Source organism: Macrosteles quadrilineatus, unplaced genomic scaffold, assembly GCF_028750875.1.
Source record: "Macrosteles quadrilineatus isolate MER2022 unplaced genomic scaffold, UCM_ALF_1.0 Scaffold_6__1_contigs__length_79288215, whole genome shotgun sequence".
NCBI lineage: Eukaryota > Metazoa > Arthropoda > Insecta > Hemiptera > Cicadellidae > Macrosteles > Macrosteles quadrilineatus.
In genome coordinates this window covers 38,407,045-38,423,505 of record NW_026542599.1, presented here as the reverse complement: position 1 = coordinate 38,423,505, position 16,461 = coordinate 38,407,045, and the positions used below count along the sequence as shown (strand labels likewise).

At 35.4% G+C, this 16,461-nt stretch overlaps 1 protein-coding gene across 1 annotated transcript in view; it reads right to left on the bottom strand.

The window, feature by feature from the left end:
• The window catches only part of LOC128997674 (putative ferric-chelate reductase 1 homolog), a 56,786-nt gene extending 42,465 nt beyond the window's left edge, over nt 1–14,321 (bottom strand). Inside the window, exon 1 of the mRNA XM_054423320.1 lies at nt 14,204–14,321. The gene's annotated coding sequence lies outside the window, so the exon portion shown is untranslated. The remainder of the gene's footprint in view (nt 1–14,203) is intronic.
• Nucleotides 14,322–16,461: the final 2,140 nt, after the last annotated feature.

The following is a 16,461-nucleotide window of genomic DNA, read 5'->3' as shown; positions in this document are numbered from 1 at the left end:
ACTTCGTACTTGGCAACTGAAGATAAAAGATTCCAGAAAATCACAATTGCATAAAATTCTCGTAATTAGACATTTAAATTATAAGAATAAAACTACTATTTTATAACATGAGTTATATAAGTACAGTCAGGTTTAATTTTGAAATAAAATTAGCCAGTTTGAAATATATTTCCATCAACTCACGATTACTAGAAAAATACTGCATCAACTGTTTCTTCTCTTGTTTACAATTTAACCGAGCTTAAAATCCAATTGAAGGTAGCCTAATCATCTGTTACACTACAATTAATATTTAAACACTTTAAAATGAAAGTTTTCCAGCAACACATAACCTTTAGAAACGTCATCTATAAATAAATCAAAAGCTTGAGGGGCGAAGTCCTATAACAAATTTCTTGTTACCATCCATCCCAACAACTCCATTTTAATATAGGTTAAAAGGTAAAAAAAGATATTACAGAGAACACCTCGTAGATAGATAAAAGCAATCACATAGCATTAACAACTACGATGTCGGGAATAGGATATAATGAGTTCTGCTATAAAGTCACATATTTTGGGGGTCACACAACGGACAGTATTTGCATCAATTACGATTGTTGTCGATGTTTTACGACGTCTGATAAAATCTAAGAGAAAGCTTTTTGTGGACACTTTGGCTTCACTCACGCATCCATCATGTACGACCCATACTCACGCCATTTCTAAATAATGGCGCGTAATTGTTATTTGAATGCCATAAACACGCGACAGTCAAAAGTAACGATACTATCACTTTCACATTCATCCTCATAGGTAATGATTGTTCGATAGTGAATTTCATATGTGCTGTAAAATAGTATGAAAAGCCTATAGAGCATTAATTTTGGTGTAGCCTACTTTGCATAGGCCTTTTTTGTATGGTTTGCTGAGTAATTCATATGTATCAATGTTAAGAAAGTAGTATTACCAACATAATTGTGGATACTGCAAGTTCATTTCTCATCCCATAGTAAAATCTTAATTTTGTGTTCTTTCTTATGTTGGGGTAGATATAACGACGTGTGCTCTACCTTTTCGTTATTTCAGATAACAAGCAAATTTTTAGAATTATATCGACTTATTTCACTAACCAGTTTTAAAATAAGTAAATGATAGATGAAAGATTGCCCTCAACATTAAACACAAATTTACCTTGAAACCTGCCTTCAGCAGTCAGTTGAGTTGATCCATAAGGTGGATAAATTTTTAACTATGTTTAATCAGATAAAAAAGAGTGTCATTATGTCAGTGATGTTAGTGATAAGGATTCCTAGATCTGTATAAGACAATAATCTTAAGCAGCAAGTTAAAATCGAAAATTTGGGGAAACTCGGAAGAATCGAGAGATTTACCTACTGAGTCATAATAACACAGGACCGACTCGGAAAAACTAGCATTAATATTTGTTGTAATCGATCAAAAGCTTATTAGCTCGTTATCTAGAATGCCCAAGTGGGATTAGTGGGATACGGAAATGTTTAGTATCTCTTCTTACATGTTCACTCATCGTTAGTTTTCCTCGTCCATTTCGTGGTAAACGTTGTTGAGTCAATGGATTTGTGAAATACTTATGTCTTGAAACTAATTTATTGAGAGGATAAGTAGAAACCATGCTACCCCCCAACTCCTTTAAATGGACTTTGGCTCCGATTAGGTTAGGTTAGGATAAATATTCCACTACAGCGATTTCAAAAAGTGTATATGCGGTTTTTAATTTTCTTTTAAAAAATACATACATCAATCTAGGTCTCAAATTTTACTTGACCTGAGCTAACTAGCATTTTAAGAGAAATGCATACAAACCTTTATCAAAATAAAATTTTACATCTAAGCTTAAAGAGATTTGGGTCAAAATAGTATTGAAAAATGCATAATGTTAAGAATAAATTTTAATGCTTTACACTTGTTAGGAGAACATAGATAAATTATTATTGCACCGGCTTGGGAACTGCTTGTGTTTTTTACTTTGCCAGGCGTTATCCTATACCTTCCCTCCTCTAAAACAATGTATGACCTCTAAAACAAGCGCGTTTACGGGCAATCTTTTTTTTCGTCCGAGGATTTTTATTTTTATTTTTTTTGTTGAATATGGGGTATTTGGCCCCGAGAAATCGATTGGAATTGCCCACAATGCTGGTAAAATTTGGTTTTTATCCTACAGCCCTTAAAAGTGCTTATGTTATCGGCAACACCTTTTTGTAGCGGCAGTTAATAAAAACAGCTGTTACAGGTTATTTTATTGGCTTAATTTGATTTGACGTGTAACCAAAAATAACTGCATTGGTTAGTTTGGACCATTCATCGTTGGTTTAGACTAAACATTTTAAAGAATAGTTGTACAGTAATTAGTTAGTTTATTTGGTACATACTGTATTAGTAGTGTTCTTCAAACCTATAAATTCTCCATGTCAGAGGATAAGAAATGAATAACTGAATTATTGAATACGCATTACGCACCCCACATTGCGAGCTGACAATATTAGAACATTTAAAATAGCGTGCTATGCTACCTGGAAAGATGAACAACGAAATTATCCAAATGATACTGGGCAATGAAGGTTAGCAAACGTTTCGATTCAATAATTAACTTATTTAATGAATGTTTTTTTTAATCCAAGCAAAGCTCGGTCTCACTGTACTGCTTGGTAATAAAGCTTTGTCTATTTACTAAATCTTACGCAAATCGAGATAGTGGCGGATTACCCATTAGGCACAAAAAGCAACTGCCTAGGGGCCGCAGACAGAAAAATGAAAATAAAATTGTTGTAAAAATAGTTTGAAAAAGCTTAAAAACTAACAAATTTAAAGCCCGTTTCTTAAAGTTTCCTGGGTGAGGGCCCCCGCGGAACCCCCGTCCACCTCGAGGGTACTCCATACCCCTCAAACCCCCCAGTGGATCTTGCCACCCCAAGTCTGAAATGACGCCCACGGGGGGCAAGTTTACATGTGCCTAGGGGCTGCTGTGATCATAATCCGCCACTGATTCGATATATTTCAACCACGTATTACACCTGTGTATTAAACCCATTAAATCAGAATTGATCATGATAGAATAATCTAGGTAAAAAGTATTTTATTAGTATCAATCAACTCCAAGTAAACAAAAAACAATTAACACATGATAATAAACTAAAATGACAATAGTCAGTAGAGCCAACCATTACATCTCCCTCTTTAAAGGTTGAGTTTCTGGGGAGGTTTTATAAGTCGTCTTGATCGGGTTGTTATGTTAGCAGAAGACGTTCCAGAGGTGTTTGGAGGAACCGTTGAAAAGTTTGGCATGTCTTCATGATGATCCATCGGACCTCTTGTTAATGGTTGACTGTTACGGTTATCTGTTGAAAAGTTTGTTAAGCACATACCGTTGTCTTCCTCAGATCGATGATCCTTCTGACTACTTGTTGATGGTTGATGGTTGTGGCAATGATCCTTCTGACTATTTGTTGATGCTTGATGGTTGTGGTAACTTTCCTTTTGAATGTTTGACATTGGTTGTAAGTGAAACCGGTTTCTTCGAACTATGGTTCCTTTGTCCGTCAGTACTTTATAAGATCGTGGTGAGTTTAACTTTTCTACGACTTTTCCTTCACGTTTCAAATCAGATATCCAAACTTTGGTTCCTGGGTTCATATCTGATAAGGGTCGAGCACCATGTCGTCGATCGTAATTTCGTTTGTAATTTTGTCTATAATGATTCTCCTTCTCTCGGAGATGACTGAAGTCTGGCTTGTTCTCCAGATGACATGGTAAGGTAGGCAAATTGTCCCGTAGTCTGCGTCCGTATAATAACTGTGCTGGACTGTAACCGTTGGCCAGTGGAGAGTTCCTGTAAGACAACAAAGCTAAATATGGATCTCCTTTGTTCTTCTTTAGAACAGCTTTTTGCAATTTTTACAGCTGCTTCGGCTGAGCCATTGCTCTGATGAAACTGAGGACTGCTTGTTTTGCATAAAAAGGTTGTACTCTTTGGCAAATTTTTCTGAATTCTGCACTAGTGATGCCAAACTGCGTTCCACTATCTGAGTATAAAACTTCAGGAATACCGTGGCGAGAAAACGTTGACTTGCATTTCTCAATAACTTCAGATGCAGTGAGCGATTGTAGAGTTGCAATCTCAAAATATCTCGAGAACTGATCTGTTATAACAATGAACCATTTGCCATTAAGCTTGAACAAATCCATTGCTGCCTTTTCCCATGGACGTTTTGGAAACTCGGAAGGAATGAGCGGCTCATTTCGATTTTCTCTGTGTTTGATGCATGTTGGGCATGAAGCTACCATCATATTTATATCTGATGCCATTCCTGGCCACCATAAACTGAATTTAGCCTTTTCTCGACATTTGGTGCTCCTAGATGACCGACGTGTATTCTATGAAGCATTTCTTGACAAAGACTTGATGGTACTATTATTCTAGAATTGCGTAAAAGTAAGTTGTCCATCAGTGATATCTCATCTTTAACCGAGAAGTAGGGGACTAGTTGAGATGGAAGTTGTGATTTTTCTGGCCATCCAGTATGACAGTATACTGCAATCTTTCTGAAGATGGGATCTGCTTGCTGAGCTTCCCGTAACCTGTTTATGTTTTCATCAGTCGTAGGTATGTTTTCAACCACATTTTGAACAAAAGCTTCAATTTCTTCTTCCATGTCATATGTTTCCTTGCTTGGAATGGGGCATCTTGAAAGACAGTCTGCTGGTGCAAGGTGTTTTCCAGGCGTATATGTCACTGAATATGAGTATCTCATCATGCGAAGCCTCATTCGCTGTAAGCGAGGTGTAATGTCATCCAAATTCTTAGATGATAAGATTTTTACAAGTGGCTTGTGATCCGTTTCAATTACAATCTCTCGACCAATTATATAGTCTCTGAGCTTGTCACAAGCCCATGTGATTGCCAGGGCTTCACGTTCAATATTTGAATATGATTTTTCAGCTTCTGTAAGTGACCTTGAAATGTAAGAAACAGGCCTGAATTTACCATCATGATGTTTCTGAAGAAGCAATCCGCCGAGACCATAAGAAGAAGCGTCTGCTGACACAAGAGTTGGTAAGCGAGGGTCGTAAAATGCTAGTTGGGGTGCTGAGGTCAGAAGTTTTTTTATACTTTCAAACGCATGCTGTTGTTGTTCTCCCCAAAACCATTCATTTTTCTCTTTAAGTAGATCATGGATTGGTTTTAGTATTTCTGATCGATTTGGTATGTATTTACCACAAAAATTAATCATTCCTAAGAAGCGTTGTACTTCTTTTATATCAGATGGAGGTTTCATCTCAAGAATGGCTTTGACTCTTTCATGGCTGATTTGAACCCCTCGGGATGAAAGGTGATGTCCTAAGAATTGTACTTCTGGCTGAGAAAATACACATTTGTCTTTATTCAATGTAATTCCAGCATTTCTGAGTTTCTTTAAAACTTCATTTAAGATCAAGTCATGTTCCTCTTGACTGGAACCCCATACAAGTATGTCATCGATGTGAGCTAAACAGTTTCGTTGAGATCCTAAGGTTTCTTGAATTCGTTTCTGGAAATACTCGGGAGCACTTGTGATACCAAATGGAAGAACTTTGAATTTGTATCGGCCCCAAGGAGTTAAAAACGTGGTGAGATCTTGAGATTCTTCTGCAAGAGCTATTTGCCAAAACCCATGGTTGGCATCCAGTTTGGAAAAGACTTTGGCATCTTTTATTCGAGCCATCGTATAATCAATGCCCCAAATAGGATGAGTTTGTCGAAACACATTCTTATTAAGCATAGTAAGGTCCACACATATTCGAACCTGAGTTCTATCTTTCTTAGGCACCACGACCATAGGTGCGCACCAAGAAGTAGCGTGATCAACGGGTGTTATAACGTCCATATTCACCATATTTTCAATCTCCTTCTTTGTTTTTTCCCAAAGAGGTACTGGAATCCGTCGAGGAACTGATATCGCATAAGGTTTTGCATCATTTTTAAGTTCAATTTCGTAGCTCCCCTTCATTTTTCCTAGACCACTGAAAAGGTCAGGAAAGTTTTTGATCCAATCATTAGCAGATTTGTTGAAATTAGTTTTCGATACCTCACGAATAACCGGTATTATTTTTAGTTTTTCTATTGCTGGTTTGCCAAGTAGTGGTGTTGTGCATTTGTCAGCCACATACATTTTTTCCATACACGATTGTCCTTTGTAAGAGAGTTTTGCAGTGATTGTGCCAAGAACAGAAAGAGGCGATCCTCCAGCCGCACTTAAAGTTCTCTGCGTAGGCTGGACTGCAATTTTTTTGCTTAGCTTTATGTTGGATGGTATTACTGTCACGTCAGCTCCTGTGTCGATTTTGAACTTGACAGTGTCTTCATTAAGTCTTACATTTATTGTCCAGGGATCATTTTTTGTTTTACTAGAATACACACACCCAATGAATTTTTTCGATGGGTCTGGTTCATTAGCGATTTGGGTAAAGTCATCTGAACGATCCAAGTCTATTTCTCGAACATTGTTTTGAAGACAACAGTGTGAAAAGTGGCCATTTCGCTTGCACCTAGAACATTTGCGATCTTTTGCTGGACACAGACCTCTTCGATGAGAAGGGGTTGAACCACACCAAATACAAGAGTTGGGATAGCTCTTGACATTTGAGCTTGAATACGTTAATCTCCCTTGATCCCTATTTTCTCTTTTGGATGAATGTATTGCATTATCATATCTAGCACGTTGATTTTTATTTACAGCTTCGATTGATGGGAGGGTCAATTCTTCTTTTTGTCGTTTCAATTCTTCTGATTTGCGAAGTGAAGTTATTGCAGATTCCAATGTAACTTTATTTTCTAATTGTAGTTTATCACTCAAATCTTGATCACGCATACCAATAATAATGACCATTAATAACATTTCATCTTCAAGCGTTCCCCATTCACAGGTACGAGCAAGAGAATATAAATCTGTCACAAAATCTTCTGCAGTTTCTGTTAGTCCTTGTTTTCTACGTAGAAATTTGGCTCTTTCATAAATAATATTCTTCTTTGGATTGAAGTGCCCATCAAATTTGTCCATGACTGTTTTATACTTTGTTTCTTCGTTGGTCATTTTGAAGGATGAGAATATTTCTTCTGATTTTGGGCCCATTGCATATATGAGTGTACTCACTTGTTTTTCTTCAGATGATTGATCCAAATCACTAATTGTTCTAAATCTTTCGAAACGTTTTTTCCATGGTGACCATTCCGCTGGTTGGAAGGAAAAAGGTTCAGGCATTCTTACTTGTGTATGAGCCATGATAAACTTTTTTGATAATGGTAGATACCACAAAAGTTGTTGATATGTTTGTATAGGTAAAAAAGTTAAATTTCAGTGTCAGTATATTAATTAATACATAAATAGTTGAAACAACCAAAGCCTTTTGTTACCCCAAACTATGCAAATACCGACTGCGCCATGTATTAAACCCATTAAATCAGAATTGATCATGATAGAATAATCTAGGTAAAAGTATTTTATTAGTATCAATCAACTCCAAGTAAACAAAAACAATTAACACATGATAATAAACTAAAATGACAATAGTCAGTAGAGCCAACCATTACAACCTGTAACCTATCTTCTACATTGAACCTTCCCACATATTGCTGTTGTCTTGTGTACAAGAGAGTATCGGCTGGCGGCTATCGGTGTGTTACCCAATGGTGAACAAGAATGGCAGCTTTCACTGACTGGCTGACTGGCTCTAACACGTGCAACGAGTGGTGTAGAATATGTTTAGCGGGTTCTGTATACCTCACATACTCGGGGTTCAAGATAAGAACTTTACAAAAGGACAATCTCTTTGTAAGAATCAGATTGTTGCTTACAGGAACCTTCAACGACTTCAACACTAGGTCATTACATCCATAGTATAGGGACTGATTAATTATATTTTCCTTAAATTTTCTTAGTACCTTAGTCTGTAACAAAGCTAAATTATTTCTCCATCCTAGTCTCATCTTACGTTCATAAATTTAAATACGCACCAAGGTGGCGTTGCTGTCTCAATATTTACGTGATTGACAATGTGTAATACCATTGAGTAAACGCTAATACCTTGTCTCAGCCGATTAACATTAAGAAAGGATTAACGTTGGAGCTGAGTAAAAACTGGCTCCAACGTATGAGAGAAACACAGAGAACAATGGAGAAGTGTTCGAACACTGGACTGATTGTGCGAAGGCGGTCGTACCGAGGTTTTGTGAAACAATGGCTGCGGTCAGGCCACTACAGCCATTATACATTCCTGCCAGGGCGTAGAGTAGAGTAGTGTTGGCATTCTTTGCAGGACAAGTTTCACTTTCCAACCCCGTTATCATTTCGTTGTCGATCGTCAAAATAACGGAGCTATGTTGACTCCTAGCGCCGCCGGCCAGGTGTGATTGAATTTCGAAATCAGATTTGATTTTGGTAGGTTATGTGTATGTACAATGCTATACTGAATAATTGTGATTTTTCATTAGCCTTGGGCTAGGTGTAGAGGTGTAGAATGAGGTGATCAGTGTAGCTTTGTTACTGGATAAGATCAGCTGTTTCCTCACCCTGTAGCTTGAGCTATATAGAAGCCTCTATGATTATGGTCACGGGCAAGTTTCAACCATCTAAAACCTACTGACTTATCTCAGAATCGAAACTGCTAATTTGTAATGACAGGAAAACACTATACGGTAAAAGGGAAAACTTAAATAAGTACCTATATCTTTCTTATAGGGGGAGATTTTTTTTAATTGTGTTGTGAGGTTGTTTTTGTTTCTTCTGTCTTCTTTAGAAAGGCCTATACTAGTAAGTCCTTTAGGTAGGCTTATTGCAATATTTACTTTGCAAAATTTAATTTTAATGAACTTTTTTAAATTTAAGAAGAATATCTACTTTATTTATTTAGTTTTCATAAGCAAAATTACCAATATTTAAATTATACAGGGTGTTTCAAAAAGAATCATCCGATTTCGTAGGTTTACAATTTGAAAACTAATAATCATACGGACATGAGGTTAATTTTATATTAAAGAGTAAATAATAAAGTTTTTTACATACCATTTACAGGTGCTTAATATGGTCTCCTTTAGATGTACAGCATATGTGCAACTTGTAATACAAATTTACTTAGGTAGAAAAAAGTTGTGAAAAATAATAAAAAAATTGAAAACAAATGCAAATTTTTGAAAGTAGGGCGTTTTTCTGGGGTGAAGGGGTGTGATTTTTGTGAAACGACTAAGAGTGTCTTGTAGAAAATTTCTGACCGTGAAAATTCTTTCAAATCTTCGCTAACTCTTACCACGTTCTAGCTATAGCCGTTTAAAAAAAACTGTGTTTTTCTTTTTCAGATGTCTACCATTTTGGATTTTTTGTTGGGGGGGGGGGGTTAACATTTGAAAATGGGACTTTTAGATATTTTTCGTGAAACTTGAGAATTTCCTCTTTCCAACAGTATAATGTTCGATCAAATCGGATTCATAGATGAGTAGTTATGATTTTTCAAAATCGGATGATTCTTTTTGAAACACCCTGTATTTTAGTGCTAATTTAGTACATTTCCATGTAGTCCAGGCAAATTAGATCAAATATAGGGTGTGCTCCCCAAAAAACCGTCTAAAGCTGGAAAGTGTTTTAATACCTTTTGGGGGTCCCAAATAAGACTCCTATGAGTTTGCGACGGATTCTGACGTCTGCTTAAGTTTTGGGAGTCGAAAAACTATGAAAATTTTGCACTTTTTTCAGTTTTTCGCTTATAACTCCTAAATAACGAATCCTAAGGAAAATAATGTACGTAAGTGTCTTTTAGTGCATTAAATTCCGCGTCGATTGATGTTAAATACGTCAAAATCGGCCGAGCCGTTTAGCCTCTGTAGCTTTTCAAAGGTCTGATATTTTCATCAACATGGCCAAAAGGTTGATTATTTGACCAGTTTTCGGCTTAAAACTCCTAAACAACGCATGATATACAAAAATGCACCTGTAGTTAGTTTGGAAAACACGAAATTCTGCGTATAATGTTTTTTTTTTATTAATCAATAACGGCAATTGATTGTTACTTACTTTCTATGGACGCCATTTCATTAAAAAAAGCATTAAAGTTAAAGTTGGGAAATTTTAATAAAATTGGTAACAACATAGATCCCGTCCTTAAATGGATTATGAATTATTAGATAGTAGTTTATTCCATGATGGTAATCTAGAGGTTTATCTAACAAGGTGTGATGAGAGTAAGACCCCCTATGTAATTTTAAGTCTAATATTGTTGTCTGAGGTTCCGAAAATTCTAGGATTCATCCCAACCACCCATTATATAGATCTATCCCTGTATTCATCTTTCAGTTTTTGGCTTACGTCTTCTAACGCATGCTATAGAAAAAATGTTCCTGTAGTTAGTTTGAAGAGCATAAACGTCTGCGTAGAATGTTTTCCAATTCATTAAGATCGGCTTTACCATTTAACCACTATTGATTGTTAACACTATATCAGATGCTTGTCAAGTTTAAAATCTTACCATTGAAATCTGGAAAACAACCAGCCTAATTACCAAAAACATAGGGGATATGGCAGTGAATCTACCCACTAGTGTGACGTCATGGATCGTGCAGCATGGCCTATGAACAAGCAAGTGCTCATGAGAGCAACATCTTACTGTGGAGAGCTTTTTCCGAGATAGGGGAATCAATGATGTGGACCTAGCCCGATGGTTCGCTGGCAGGCCCATCGCAGTGAATGCTACCCATCAAGTTAAAGTATATTGTGGGATCACCTCCTCAACATATTATCAGCAAGTTGACAATATAAACTCCACGGATACGGTGGGATCAAAAAGAAATTCATCAAATGGTTCCAGTGTCACGACCCATTTACTGAAAATAGTTCGCTCATGTCAATCAGCTCAGCAGTTATCCCATATGATAGCATCAACGCGATATATGTATAAAGCATAATGGAAAGGCACAGCTTGCAAGAAAATCGTAAATAGGCAAGCCTATAATGACCATAAACTGTGCAGATTAAAAGGAAGTGGTGACATTAATCGCGAGCTGTGATGGCAACAGCAAAGGTTAAAGAAGAATGCCCCCTCAGTCAACACGTGATACTCCACATTAAATCCAAGCCTCAATTTGAATCATACTTTGGATTAAAAATAGGTCCGTACCCACTAGCGCAGTTTGATGAAGAAAGCGTGATGTAGAAGAGTCGAAAATCTAACTATTCATGTAGCCTAAAACTACTCATTCTGTTTACTCCAATCAATATGGATCTCACTGTGTCAGAACACGGGTTACAACGCTTGGCGAAGTTGCAGAAGCAGGTTGGCCCTATACATGGTTGGGAGCAGAAAATATCCAAATCAAGTGAGGGTTAGTCTCTTCTAGAGGACACTTTCAACTAATTTTGACTTTGATTCTAACAAAGGGGACTGATCATCCACCAATCTTTTAGAGCTCATTTAAAATTGTACTTAATTCAGAGAGATAGGTATGGAAAATTAACGTCAATGGGTTAACTCCCATCACTACGGCTAATCCACCGGTTCGATAAGAACTTCTCAACTCCGTCTACCTATCTCATGTACATGTTAAAAAGGTTTACATTTTCTCGCTCCATATTAAATGCAGGGATATAATGCACTACTGTCTGAAAGACTTGCAAGGGGCACGATAATCTCAATTCGATATCTGACGAAAAAGATGGTACCGAATGTCACCATTTGTGGCAAGACCAATAAGAGCAAATATTGAATCCTTATTCTTAAGATTCCAATGACGAGAAGTAGAAAAGTTATATGGTAAAGTCTACGAAAAATCCCAGTCGTTTTTTATAGACTAAATACATAGTAAAACTATGTACATCCGTCCATTATCATCTTTCGTTTATTAAGCTAAAAAACAACATTTTTGCTATATTTATAAAATCTTTCTCGTTGTAATATCTAATTATATATTAGAATCGCTTAACATCATTCCGGAGTGTCCAGAGATGGGATCGTATAAAAGGGAGCTTAGGACGAATCCTAGAATATTTTTAACCCCCTCAACAATATTAGATTTAAAATTGCATAGGGGGTCTTGCTACCCTTCCCTTCACACATTCTTGGATAAACCTCTGGATGATAACCATGAAATAAACCACTATCTAGCCATTCATAATCATAATTCTACGCAAAATTTTGTGTTTTCCAAACTAACTACAGGCGCATTTTTGTATAGCATGCGTCGTTTAGGATTGGTCAAATAATCAACCTTTTGGCCATGTTGATGAAAATATCCCAACTTTGAAAAGCTACAGCGGCTAAACGGCCCGGCCGATTTTGACGTATTTAACATCAATCGACGCGGAATTTAATGCACTAAAAGACACCTATGAACATTATTTTCCTTAGGATTCGTTATTTAGGAGTTATAAGCGAAAAACCGAAAAAAGTGCAAAATTGTCATAGTTTTTCGACTCCCAAAACTTAAGCAGACGTCAGAATCCGTCGCAAACTCATAGGAGTCTTATTTGGGACCCCCAAAAGGTATTAAAACACTTTCCAGCTTTAGACGATTTTTTGGGGAGCATATGTCTAATTTGCCTGGGCTAATGATAGTAGATGCCCTATTTGGTCTCCAGCAAGTAGATTGTAAGGACCCTGGCAAGAAAAATTAAGCAGACCACACAACAAATTACAAGACGACGATTCTAAAATGAAAAAGTTCTAATTCATTTTTATTTGTAAAATCAAAACTGTAAAGTCGAATTCTAATAATATGTATTATAAAATTGAATTCATTAGAAACTATTTCTTTTTCATTGAATCGGAAGCGAAATGCATGCAGTGATGGAGAAATTATATTTCTACTGCATGAGCTAAATCAGTTGTCAGTTGCGAAGTTTGGACTTAATAAGAAGAATTAAAAATTCAGAAACTCAAAATTGTTTAGGGTAATTCTGTCTCTGCTTACGTTAATCTAGGACTTTTTCCAACGTCGAACGTCACAACAATGTTTTCTTGGTCCTGGTCTAATTGTTAGTTTAGGATAAAAAGAGTTGCTACATCCTGACCCCGATAACCAGTAAAAATCTTTTACCTATTTAACAAGGTTATAAATAACACAATAATAAATTTAAATTGTACAATTTTTGAATGCAGCTTACTGTCTTCTTGTCTTCTATCTAGAACGTAGATAATGAACTGGCAAAGTGGCGTGCATTAACATTTAAATTTAATGATGAGTGGATAACAATATGTAGCGGGATGGAAAACTAAGCTGTTTTTTTTTTTTTAGAAATTGTGGCCCTTTGGGCTCCTACCCGATGATACTCGTTTGTAAAAAAGTTTATAGAATATTCGTAATTTGAAAATTTCAAGGTCAATAAATTTTATACTATGTATGAATAATTTGTACACTAGGTAGGGCCTATTAATAATAAAATATAAGAACACATTCAACATGCTATTTGTGTTGCAGTTTATTACTTCATAAATGTGTATAGGGGCCTATAGTTTCAAATTACGTAGGCCTATTACCCCACGCTTAGTATTCCTAAAATCCTTTCAAAACATCGTGTTTGCTAATTTTCACTCAAATATTATTAGTACCTATCTCAGGTAGGATACTTGTTCGTGGGTGTATTAGAAATTTAAATTGCTAGGTATACTAAAGTGCTATATAATATAGTATTATTAATTTATTAAGTGTTTGTAAAGCAATATTCGCGGTATAAACAATGTATTGCGACCAAAACAAGTTATTGTTCACCACAAACTGTATATAACACGTATATTTAGTAACAACTCTAACCATTAACACTTTTTTCCAGTCTATTTAGAAGTCATCGTTGATAGTCTACCTTTCAAATCTCTTAAACATTTTTAATTTATCACTTTAACTGATTACAGAAAAAACACCGTCAAAAATACCATCTGTCACCATCTTTGTAAATGAATATTAAATTCAAGTCGTTAATATTTTTAAAGCAGATTAGCCTAATTGTTTTAAAATAAATTCGAATTGAAAAAATGCGAGTAAAAATTTTAAATGAGATCGGTCACGACTAAATCTTCCTTCGATATTCAATAATGGTATCAAATCAACAATGAAAGTTGTATAACTTTCCAGTCTACAATTTTGTTTACAAAAGTAGAACAACTACTTCAACAATGACAAGAAAACATGTGTTTGTAGATTCCTTAGCGATAAGTACAGAAAATAACTTACGGTCAAAATATTTTGATATCCAAACAGCCGGTCCTTCAAAACACAAACACACAAAACGTATCAGCTGTAAATTCTATTGTTGACTTACGAAAGTTGACTAGCAACAGCAACTGATTCGGCCCGCTAACCTAACCTATTGTGCGCGGCGCGATACGATAGAACTCACTCGATACTATCGGTACTATAACAATCGATTTGTGCCTATCGACAAGCTATTGGGGTTTGACGTTTTCAAATGGTCGGAAATGTAGAATGAAGTAGTATTGATGTTATTTTAGTTTCGATGATTTATAATTTTCTGTATTAATGACTTTGAAGTTTGTTAAAACAATTTTTATCAGTGTAATGAAAACATTTTTTTTTATCTAGTTTTAGTACAAAATTGTATATATATAGTGGAGATCTGGTTGGTATGAATCAATAAGTAAATTGATAAGTTATATGATTTTTTTCTTCATATTTCCATTAGTATTTTTTAATGTCATATACATATACATATAAAAACACATGTTTGTTCTATTATGAAACATATATGTATATAAATTAGTCAAATATTTATTAAAAATAAAATAACTCGTATGATATTAGTTTGTTTGCTTAGTTAGCTATTTTTTCAATAAGTAACACACATAAAAACATTATAAACCATGGTGGTCTTATTTAATCATTAACGAATTCTGTGCATATTCCTCTAGATTCGTAACGATGGACGATAGAACATGAAACAGTACGAATTTTCTATTAATATACATGCATATGAGGACAAAATCAACACATGAAATGAACAAAATAATTATGAATGTAAACAATTTACAATTAACGGAATTTTTAAAAAGAACATGCGATTGAAAACAGATCATTGAGAAAATTAAAAACATACCAAAATATAAATAAAAATTTTGCTAAGTTGAATCAGTTTAAAAAAATATATTATTGTATATTCAACTTTTTTTAATATGGGAAAGTGGTCTTATGTTTGTTTTCACATATGTCAGTTTTTGTGATTTTTTAGATTCCTCGAAACGATGTAACCCTTTTTTTACTTAACGTGATGGAAAATGTCAAAAATAATCTCTTAAATAACACAAACCAACTCCGACTATCTTTTGAACACTAAGCAACTAATAAATTTTGAACAAAGAGTGCCTGTGGCAATCAAATGGAACATGGAACTACATTAGGCTATTTCATTAAAAATGCCTTATCAAAATACACACTAAATGTGTTTTATTTGCATATTACACATCTGAAATCAATAGTAAATTAATTATTTAATAAATTCATATTTAAAGCATTAAAAATAATAAACGTGATAGTAATCAACTAGAAAATAAAGTTAATATATTTCATACTTTTCACAACAATAAAATAAATTATTTCTCGACTACCTAGTATTTTTTGACACTACCGAGCACTGCCTTACCTCATTCGATGTTAAGAGACCAAGTATTCGATTAATCGTATCGACTAACCGATTCTAACCTCAACAGTCGCGCGTGGCATTGTTAGTTCCGCTCTCCGCCGCTACAATCGCCTAGCGCCACCAGTCAGGGACGTACCTTCACCGTTCACCGTCCAAGATCCCAAGGTTATTTGCTGGACAACTTGCTTTATGAACCGGATGCAAAAATTGGAGCTGTGAATTTAAATCAACTCACTTCCTACTAATAGCCCACCGCATTTGAACCTTGACGTATAGACTCATTGTAGAAATGTGCATTATTAAATCCCTGCCAGCGCCCAGCACTGTGCTTAAATGTAACTTTAAAAAACAACGAGGTGTTAGCCCGTCCTACGTACGGGAATTCAGTAGTCAGTTAAAACCGTGTACAATTCAGATCAGCTAGTTTACACATATAAAGATAAAGTTTCTTGCAGTTTTAATGTGAAAAATCATCTTGTAAACAAATGTTGTGTGACCAAATATGTTTTTATTCCATCATAGGCCTATACGATATGCATTTTAAATCCGATAATTTTACAATAAAACAGCAATTCTGCAATTTTTACGATGTGAAAAGCGTTGAAGTGAGATTTGCAGCCGATTCGCACAGACGCACACTGATTATAAGTAGCCTACAGTAGAGAGAGTAATAGGGTAATAGTCAATTGAGAAGTGTATAGACTTAGTCAACGATACCACCTTCCATAGCATACCTGCCTCTTCCATAGTTATTATCACCACAATACAACTACTATACACAATTTCCAGTAGGTCTGAATAAAAACGACCTAAAATAAAACGATAATTTTCACAA